This window comes from Octodon degus, unplaced genomic scaffold (genome assembly GCF_000260255.1).
Source record: "Octodon degus isolate 3935 unplaced genomic scaffold, OctDeg1.0 scaffold00421, whole genome shotgun sequence".
NCBI classification, from domain to species: domain Eukaryota; kingdom Metazoa; phylum Chordata; class Mammalia; order Rodentia; family Octodontidae; genus Octodon; species Octodon degus.
Window position 1 is genome coordinate 121,059 of NW_004524997.1, and position 10,061 is coordinate 131,119.

A 10,061-nucleotide genomic window follows, 5' to 3' on the forward strand; every position below is an offset into this window, starting at 1 on the left:
AGGATTTTGTGAGCCATTGCCCCAGATACTTTCAAGTCCGCTTCCTACTATAGAAAGATCTCATTGTATAAATGGTTTCATCACTGGATGGCTGATTATTCTTCGCTGCCTGTAGGTACTAGGAAATGCTTACTGGGTTTGCATGTAAGTCCTCCACCTACTGAAGGCCAGGTGAGCCATCAGCTTACCTAGACAGCACTGGTTTCAAGTGCACTCACCAATGGTGATGAAGAGGGTGATGTGTCACTGCAGGAGAGACCAGACCCATTTCCAGTTTGATGATTTTTTTTTTTTAGGTTCAGCATCATCAAATAATTTATTTGAAATCAGAATTGAAAGAACATGAATGGTTGTGAAATTATGTTTATTTTAATACGTATTAGTTATGCCACAAATCCATGATAAACTACCAGGTCAGTTTCACATTATTTCTTTAAGCCTGAGGTTTATTGATGACTTCAAATTTTGGATCTTCAAATTTGAAGCTAGGGAATGTGCTCATGTTTGCTTTACCATACACTTGCTTAAGCTTAAAAAGCTCTCTCTACAGATCTTGCGGATATTCTGGCCAGTATCAACAGGTCCTTCAGATGCCTGTTGCTTAGACTTGTATTCTCTAATCTTGTCCACGAAGATTTTCTGTACAGGATCAAGCTCCTTATTAAAGGCCACTGCTGAAGTACCAATGTTCCTTTGCAAGTGGATGGAGATCGCCGACCGAACAATAGAGGAAGACCTGAAGAGCCTCTGAAGAATCGTAGTGATTCTACAGTACCTGGGGCCCTCAGAACTAAGAGGAGTCAGGATGAACTTAAGCCTTGCACTCAGTCTCCATTTGGACGATTGTTGTTTGTTCTTTCTGCTTAAGATTTTTACTTAAGGTATTTGTTTAGGGTTTTAGAAGTGGCTTGATACACGTTTTAGTGTGTTTCTGGGGCTCATAATAAGCTGACAAAGTTTTAACCCTGGTTACAATCCTAATTTGTGTAACTAGACATGCTCTGTGTCTCTTTATTTTTTGCAAATTTGATTTGGGAAGTGTAAATGGTGTCTGGCCAATACTCTACATTCTTGGGATGCACTTTATTAGGCTTTGCTCTTTTGAGACGTGAACTTTAAAAAGCATTCCCTTGTCTTTCACCTGTAACTCTGAAACCACACACCTAATTTTTTTCTGTCTCCACAACCACATACCTAATTTTTTTCTGTCTTCTCTTAGTCAGTTATTCAGATATTCACTATCGTCTACTAGATTGTAATTTCCCTGGTTGGCAAGAACTGTATCCTACTTCTCTACTATCTGACAAATGTCTAGTACAATGCTCTGCTAAACTTAAATACTTTAATTTTTCCAACAAAATAAATAACTTTTGTGTCTGGCCTTCTTCTATGAGATATTTGCTTGTAATGTACCAATCATCCTTTTCTTGCCAGTACCTCTGCTTTTATTTGTGTGTTTACCCTTTCCTTGTGGCCTTTCTGCATCTGGAGGAGATGGCCCTGTCCTCAGCTCCTGGAGGCCCATCTTATTGCTCAGGCTAGCTGACATGCTGTATGACCTGGCCACAGTGTTTGGTTAAGGAATGAGTGAGAACACTCAGCCTGAACCAATTGCAATGAAGGCTCGGGAAATTTCATTGGAAAGCTGAGACAGTGATGCCTTTTCTTTCGGAGAGGATGAGGAAAGTGTGGAATTTTTAGGTAAAAATATTGCAACCATGGGAGTGCACTTTTAGAATGAGGGAGACCTTATAGAAGTGAAGCATAGATACATAATCTGGGTTGCCTGGTGGACATGTTGGTGTCACTAGCTCAAACATGCCTCAGACTCATATTACTCATTAACTTCCCAGGGATGAGAAATAATAGATTTTTAAAATTTTTTAGCTATTTATTTATATTAATTTTATTGAGAAACAAATAGCAATGAGACAGTTTCAAAGCACGTTAGTAGGACAGGTACAATAATTAATACATTGCATATTATTATCTTTGTAGTGGTTATTCATTGTACAAGATGTAGACATGATATCCTGTCCAAACACTGTTAGTACAAAGATTTCTTCTCATTGAATTAAGAGAAAGTAGCTGTATATCTATCCTAACTACTTTGTATATACAGAAACAAAATGGTCATTCACTTATATCCCCCTTTTTTGTTTAGTTTTGTCAGAGATGGGTATTCCATTGCCATTTAAATATTGTAGGTGCGTGAATTCGGCAAAATAATCCAATATAGTCCAGTAGTCCATAATAGTAGTGGGTTATCTGTGGACTGGAAAGGTCAGAAGTTGTTGACTTGAGCCTTTTGCAGCTCAGCATATTAATATTGCTTTACTATTATGCTGATACCTGTGAACTAAGCAACTACACTGAAGATAGCAATGTATAATACTAGGGCCATGCTTGGAATGCCTGTCATTCTGGTCTTCTAAAAATGTACTGCTTCTAATGTCATATCAATTACTGCTATATTATCTCTCAAGTAAATGTTTGTTTAAAAAGAAGGATAATAAATGAAAACAAGAGACAAGAAAAAATATCATAGGCCTTTCCTGCTACAACGCCGTATATATGGTTAGATTTCTAAATTTCTTTGTAAAAAATATGTAATTGTTTTACTGTTGATAAAGATTTCTATTCTCTTTTGTTCTCTCTCACCTCTCTGCCTTCTCCTTTCTCTCTCTGTGTCCCTGTCTTTCTGTCTCCTTCTTCCCCTTCCCTCTCTCCATACCTTCCTCCTTCCCTGCCCTCTTCTTCCTCTCTCTCTCTCTCTCTCTCTCTCTCTCTCTCTCTCTCTCCCTCCCCTGTCCCTCTCCCTCCCCCTCTCTTCTTCTCCACTTCCCCTCTCTTCCTTTCCCTCTCCCTCTCATCCTCTCTCCAAAAGCATATGACTGATGCACTGTAGTTTCAGGCTATTTGGTCACATAAGCATTTTGGCAGTCTGCTTCATTGCTTTTTCTCCTTGAATACTTCCTCATCCTTTTCATTTTCATTTTTTTCTGTTCAAGTTTCTAGCTCATATTTGTTAGTGATGATCAGTTGTTTATAACTTCATGGAATTATAAACTGGCCATAGATGAGTTCTACCTACTCATTTCTTTTTAGATAACACTAAACACTAATGAGGCTAAGTAACAGATCTAAGATCACTTAATAGTTTGCATTTTATTCATGACTCAGCGTCATCGTCAATATTAGTTGATGAACAGTCCTATAAAAGGTGGAGGTCAGACCTTGTTTTGAAGGTAGCTGTTTAAGTGTGAATTGTTTGTATCTCACTAATGAAGGTGTTTTCCTAGACAGTTTTCCATCCATCTTCTTTAGTTAGTTGTGACTTTTGCTACCACTTTTGGGAGTTCTTTGACCATTCTTGTTGCCTCTAATTTTGTGCTTACTCTATGGTAGGAAAGGAAGGAGAGTCACTAAGGCTAATCATGCTTTATAAGCTAATAATCGCAACTTTACACACCGTTCTAAATCCAATTGTTGCCTGAGGGTGACTTAATAGCTCTGATTACATAGATGGCCATTCAGGTTGTTTTCACTGATGTGCTTTAGTCTTTTTTGAATCTGCTTCTGGCCATATGAATGTCTGCAATTTTTGACAGATTGCTAAAGAAGAAGTGTTAAAAGAGAAAAGAGAAAGATGAGAAAGTGTTAGCTCTTTATTAATTTTTGAAGGGCTGCTTTATGTGAAGGATTACTAAACCTTATTTAAAAGGTAAAACAGACACTTTTGCGCAACATGATATATTTGGAAAATTGTGGTTCTGGTTAGTTGAATTTGACAGCTTACTGAAAGGATATTTTGAAAAATCCTTCAGTTTTTAAGACCTTTTCTTAATACGTCATTCTACTTAGATTTCCTAATAAGCTCTAATGCATGACAAAAATAATAATGTTTTTCCTTATTAACTGCATCTTACAATGCTTCCTGCTGAGTGATGCTACGGGAAGACCCGGAGGGCAATGTGTTTGAATGTGGCTGTGTCCTCAGTACTACTTGCTCAGCATGCATGTGTCAGACAGGGATACTGCCCACTACCGTCTCATTCCACTTTCCTTTGGGCTGTATGAAAAGACTGTTCTTTTGCCACCTTAAGAATAGCTATGGCTATGTACTGTCTCTGGTTTTGGAAACAAAAAGAAGTGGAATATGTCACTCGGGGTGACAGCCTTTACTTGCCATGCCTGAACGCCTACTTTACTCTTCTCCTGTGGTAACAACAGAGCACCTGTCATCTTGATAGGGCCTCTGCAGCCTCGGTGGGGTAAGTCATAAACATCTGCTATTTTAAGTCACTGAGATTTGAGGAATTTTTGATTCTAAAACTTATCCCAGCTTTACTTCGTCACCTGAAGGATAAAAGCTGTGGACTCCTTCACTTTCCTTTTAAAGGGAAATGCTCTTATTTTCTGTTTTATTCAGGAAAAAATTCCACTGCCTTAAAAAAGATTAATAAAAATCATTATGTAAGAGTTTGGCTTTAATGTGCATTAACCCTAGGAATTATTGAACTCCAAAATGTTTGCTCCTCAAGTTTTCTTATGCTTGTCTTCTGTCATAAGAATAGAATACAGAAAAAGTTTAATTAAGTGAAGGTTTCTATATGGCACACCCAAGCTGTGCATATAAATTTGCATGTGTAGTTGGATAAATGGGGCTTGCTCATTGGCTGATAATACATACTATAAAGCACAGCAGTGACACATACAAAACATACAGTAGATACTGCCATGGAGTGCTATTTTTTTTTTTTTGAGTGGTATTTTGTAACCACAGTTTGTCATTCTTAATATTTGGTTGCATAAGAGCTCAGTTGATGCTCATATCCCTTTCCATTTAAGGCCAACATTCAGTTTGCTGATAGAATTTGGACCAAATAATGTTATTTGAGGATCTATGGCAATCCTTCAAAGATGGATGGAGTGGGACAATCACATTTTCACAAAACACAGCCTGGAAGGAAATTGTATCAGACTCAGAATGAACTCATTACTAGAAAATACTTTTGAAAAATCTTTGTGTAATTTAAGCATAGATTTCTGAAGACACAACCTGTTCATGTATTAACTATTTAACAATGGAATAGTCGGTTTTAGGTGTGTGTTAATCTGATTACTCTAAGGAAGAGAAAGAGACACATGGATTATACCAAAGAAGAGATGATTCTCAAATCACTTATAGAGTTAGAGAATGCTCAACAAAAATTCTGAAGGAAGGAAATTGTGATTCATTCACTTATTTGCTTAAAATTTTGTAAAACAACGTATTTTCTCTTGAAAGTTGTAAACATGCTTCTTGATTTAGCAAATAGAGTTTCATGACCAAAATTATACCTTTTAGTGGAGTTTGAAGATTTGGCATCACTTTGGGTGTCATTAATCTGAATATCAATGGGCAACACCACAGGAGAGAATGTAATGTGTTGGGGGAGTGCACGGTCATTGAAGAATGTTTGAAAAACTAATTCTTGCTGCAAGGATATTGAGTGCTCTTGTGTTTGAAACAATTAACTGGTAAGGTGGCCTGTGGGATATCAGGAGGTAGAAAAAGAATCGGAAAGTGAAGGGTTTCCATTAATTTCCACTTGGGTTTTAGTTAATTGAAGTCTTACAGCATTTGTTCTTATGGTGCAGTTGCAAACATTTCCTCTCTACTTTCTTGTCTCCTAGCTACATATAAAGGCTAACTTCTATGTCTGTGGCTTGGCCTGTGTTGCAGGAGTTCATGGCACAATTATTTGGAAGTAAGCAGGTTGTGTTTTAAAATACATATGAGCCATTCTCCAGTTGAAACTCTTAGCAAGTTAGGAACTCTTGGGGTTCCTCCAGTGCCAGGATAAGCAGCATGGTTGGGAAGAGGCTGCTCCCTTTATACATTTTCTGGGCATCTGTGTTGCCAGAACACATGTTCCAGCTCCCCAAAGAGAAATCTCAGTGAGACCATGTCAGGAAGGATTCTGATACCAAACCCCATTTTTCCTGTTATGCTTTAATTAATGCTCCTAGGTTTGAACTGTACCACTGACTTACTTCTACTATTATTATGGCTTTCAAGAATTTGGTTTGAAAGACCCAAAAAAGAGCTTTTCTATATCCATGTTGCCTATTGAACTCAGCATGGACTGGTTTGTATACTTTTTGTCTATCAGTTCTACATCATTATAACTATTGTCCTAACTTCCTGATCTTGCATATTACTAATTTCCTCAGTGAATCCATTAGTTTTGATAGCATCAATACTTTCAATCTATTTAAGTCCACATAACATTAAATCTAGCAGTGGGGAATGTTAGCATGATCTAGTTACTCTATTGACAAGCAAATTTCCCTGAGTAGTCAATCATAGAAATGAAAATGTTCATTTTCTGAATGGCATGATGATTACAAAATGGGTAGTATAGGCTAATGGAAAGAGCTCTAGATGGATGACCCTGATTATTATTATGGCAGAAGACTATTAACTAAATGCCTTTTTGCATGTTCTGTGCTGATCTCCATGTAGAGAAATATTTAGGACATATTTTGTCCTTTGTCAACTGCCCATCAGTGATATATTGATACAGATAAAAATATTTGATGATCTCAGGTCTAAAAAGTACTATAATTGCATAGAGATCAAGGATTTATTTGGGGGAGGTATAAGAAATGACACGGAAGGAAATGCTAAGCAATAAGGTCATAATGTATTTCAGAAGGAATCAAAAAGTAGTTATTGGATTTCTGTGTTCCTGATAAGTAAGTTATAGAAAGCAGCAGGCCTGTTCTGATTAATGCAGAAATCTTGGGTTTTTGATTAATAGATTAACAAACCATTAGCAGAATGTACATATTGCCTTTTTTACGATTTCTTTCTTGTTGTGTTTAGCTGTTATTTATATTACTCTCCTACTAGCGACCAGTAATTTGAACAAGTGAAGAAATACATTTTAGTATCTCAGTAAGTTCAGTCTTCCTAGGTTGATGGGAAGTGAAAGGACTTGGCACTAGAAGGAGGAAAGCTGAAGTGCTCATTAAAAAGAGATGGCTTTCTTTGGTTGAGATCAGGAAAAAGGGAAAGAAGAAGAAAATGTGTTTGTAAATTGGCACAGAAGAGTGTCTATGCATTTAGCTAATGTTGGAAAGTCAGTGTCATACAGTCTTGTAGGAGCAGTTTTGGTGAACTCAGAAGTATTCCCACAGTGACAGAGGTCTTCATCTTTCAGGGAAGACCAAGTCAAAATTGGATTAAATTCCACAGAGATTAAAATTAGTTTATATTAATATAGTACTCTTATAAGCTACACTATGAGTAATTTGATTCTTTCGGCTTTCTTGTACTTTATGAAAAATGTGATTTACAGTATCATCTAAAGACATATCAATGTAGATTGATATAGATTTGTCATTATATAATGAAGTATACTTAAATAATAACAGAAGTATATTGCAGCTGATCCTGGTTTCTGCCAACAGCTGATTGGTCTTGGTTGTGCCTGAAGGGTGCAAACTGGAGACTTGAGGTAGGGTTTTGGGAAGGCCATGTCTTAGAGGGGAGGTCGGGGAAGAGGCTCTCAGGGTTTACACTGCTGCCTGGGACTCTTGTGGATGGAATGGGATGGAGGGTGTGGAACTTCTCAGGTTAAGTGAAGTAATGGATATAAATTTTGAAGGCTACAGGGAAGAGGAAAAGAATTCCTTTGGGTTCTTAAAAAATCTAGACCATATTTTAGGTAGGTCTTGCTTTCTGATCACTGTATAGCAGGTCTTACATTATTTTTGAAAAAAAAAAGATTGTTCTAGGGAAATGGAGCTCTAGAATGAGGATGAAAGAGAAATTCTTTGGCTAACATTTCTCAGGCATAGGGGATTATAATATGTCTCGGAGTGCACCTTTATGTTTTATCTTTGGCAGTCACTCCCTTTTGGAGCTTGTCCTTTGTGGAGTTTTCTGGGTAAGGGGATTAGTTGTATCAGTTAGAATTCACTAGAGGCTATCTATCTATCTATCTATCTATCTATCTATCTATCTATCTACTTACCTATCTATCTGTCATCCATCTCACAGTAGGCTTAACATGACGGGGTGGAAGAGTACCAGATGGTCATCTGTGTGCTGGAAGACCAAGTGAAATTCAAAAGCTCACTGCAGAGTCCCCTGTGAGTCAACACTGGAAAACTGAAGGGTCTGCTTTGGAAGGCTGGAGGAGCTGGAGGCAAATGGTCTAAGGTGATGTTGAGGACTGGAGCTCCTCCAAACAAGCAAAAGGGCAGACTTTCTTCTTCTTTCCCTTTTTATTCCATCCAGACTCCCACTCCCACTCAAAATAGGTCTTTACACTTCAATTTTCATCCTACAAGTCAATTATTACAGCTATGCTCCACTATATTGCAAATGTTTTCTTCAAATTAGTTTTTGAGATTACCAGATAGAAACATGAAAAATTGGTTTAAAAATCTATAAAAAATTAAAAAGGATTGGCAATGTCAGAAGTTGTTGACTTGAGCCTTTTACAGCTCAGCATATTAACATGGGTTTCCTTTTTATACCTCATTTTTATACTTTTCTGCTGGATGGTTAAGACCAAGATAAAGCAAGACTTATATAACAAGAAATGTAACTTCTGCAGATAACCCATGACTATTATGGACTACTGGACTATATTGGATTATTTTGCTGAATTCACGTACCTACAATATTTAATTGGCAATGGAATACCCATCTCTGACAAAACTAAACAAAAAAGGGATACAAATGAAGGACCATTTGGTATCTGCATATGCAAAATAGTTAGGATAGATACACAGATACTTTCTCTTAATTAAATGAGAAGAAAGATTTATACTAATAGTATTTGGACAGGATATCATGTCTACATCTTGTATTATGAGTAACTACTATGAAGGCAGGAATATGTAATGTATTAATTATTATAACTGTCCTACTAACCTGTTTTTGAAACTGACTCATTGCTATTTCTTTTTCATTAAAATTCATAAAAAAGGAAATTAAAAAGGGAAAGAAAAAAATTTAAACACTGACTTCTCCTTTTAATAGACCAGCAGAAATCGACAGTACAATTATCAAAGCTATTATGTATACATACATAAACATATCTTTTAAAAAATATATCTTTTCCCTTCTTTCTTTCATTTGTCCTTTTCCTCATCTCAGTTGTTCCTCCCCTTTGAACATATTCTTTCCCTTTGACAGTGTCTATTGTACCTTTCAAATTTTACACTCTTTCAGGTTCTTACACTAGCAAGATAAAATATGGTCTTTGTATATGTGAGTCTGATTTATTTCACTTATGGGTATAGTCTCTAGTTGCATCCATTAACCTATAAAAGCCTTGAGATTATCTTTTTTAAAAAAATAACTGGGTAATGCTTCATTGTATAAAAATACATCTTTTTATGCATGCCTCAGTTGATGGGCATTTGGATTGTTTCCAAGTTTTAGCTATGACAAATTGTGCTGCTATAAACGTGAGTGCACATGTGTCACTGTGGTACGATGTTTTCAGTTCTTCTGGGAAAATACCCAGGAGGGAAATAGCTGGGTTGAATAGGACCTCCAATCCTAGGTTTTTTTTAGGATTCTCCACACTGATTTCCATAGTGGTTGTCCCAGTCTAGACTCCCATCAACTGTGGAAAAGGGTTCCTTTTCCCCACAGCCCCTCCAGCATTTGTCCTTTGTTGACTCCTTGATGACAGAGATTCTTTCTGGGGTGAAATGGGATATCAGTGTTGTTTTAATTTGCATTTCTCAAATGACCAATGATGCTAAACATGTTCTTATTTGCCATTTGTCTTTCTTCATCTGAGAAGTACATATTTATCTCAGATGCCCATATTTTGATTTGGGTCTTTGAATTTTGGGGGTCTGATTTTTAAAAAAATTCTTTATATGTTCTAGATATAAGTCTTTTGTCTGAGAGACACTCAGATAAAAATTTTAAAAGTTCATGGATTTTCTTTTACTCTATTGGTGATTTCTTTTGATGAGCAGAAACTTTTCAAAAAGCTAAAATCCCGTGTGTTGATCCTTTGAAGTATTTCCTGGGCAATTTG

The 10,061-nt window shown here is 36.7% G+C and overlaps 1 pseudogene; it reads right to left on the minus strand.

The window, feature by feature from the left end:
- Window positions 1–341: 341 nt before the first annotated feature.
- Window positions 342–10,061, minus strand: part of LOC101592435 — a 21,947-nt pseudogene continuing 12,227 nt past the window's right edge.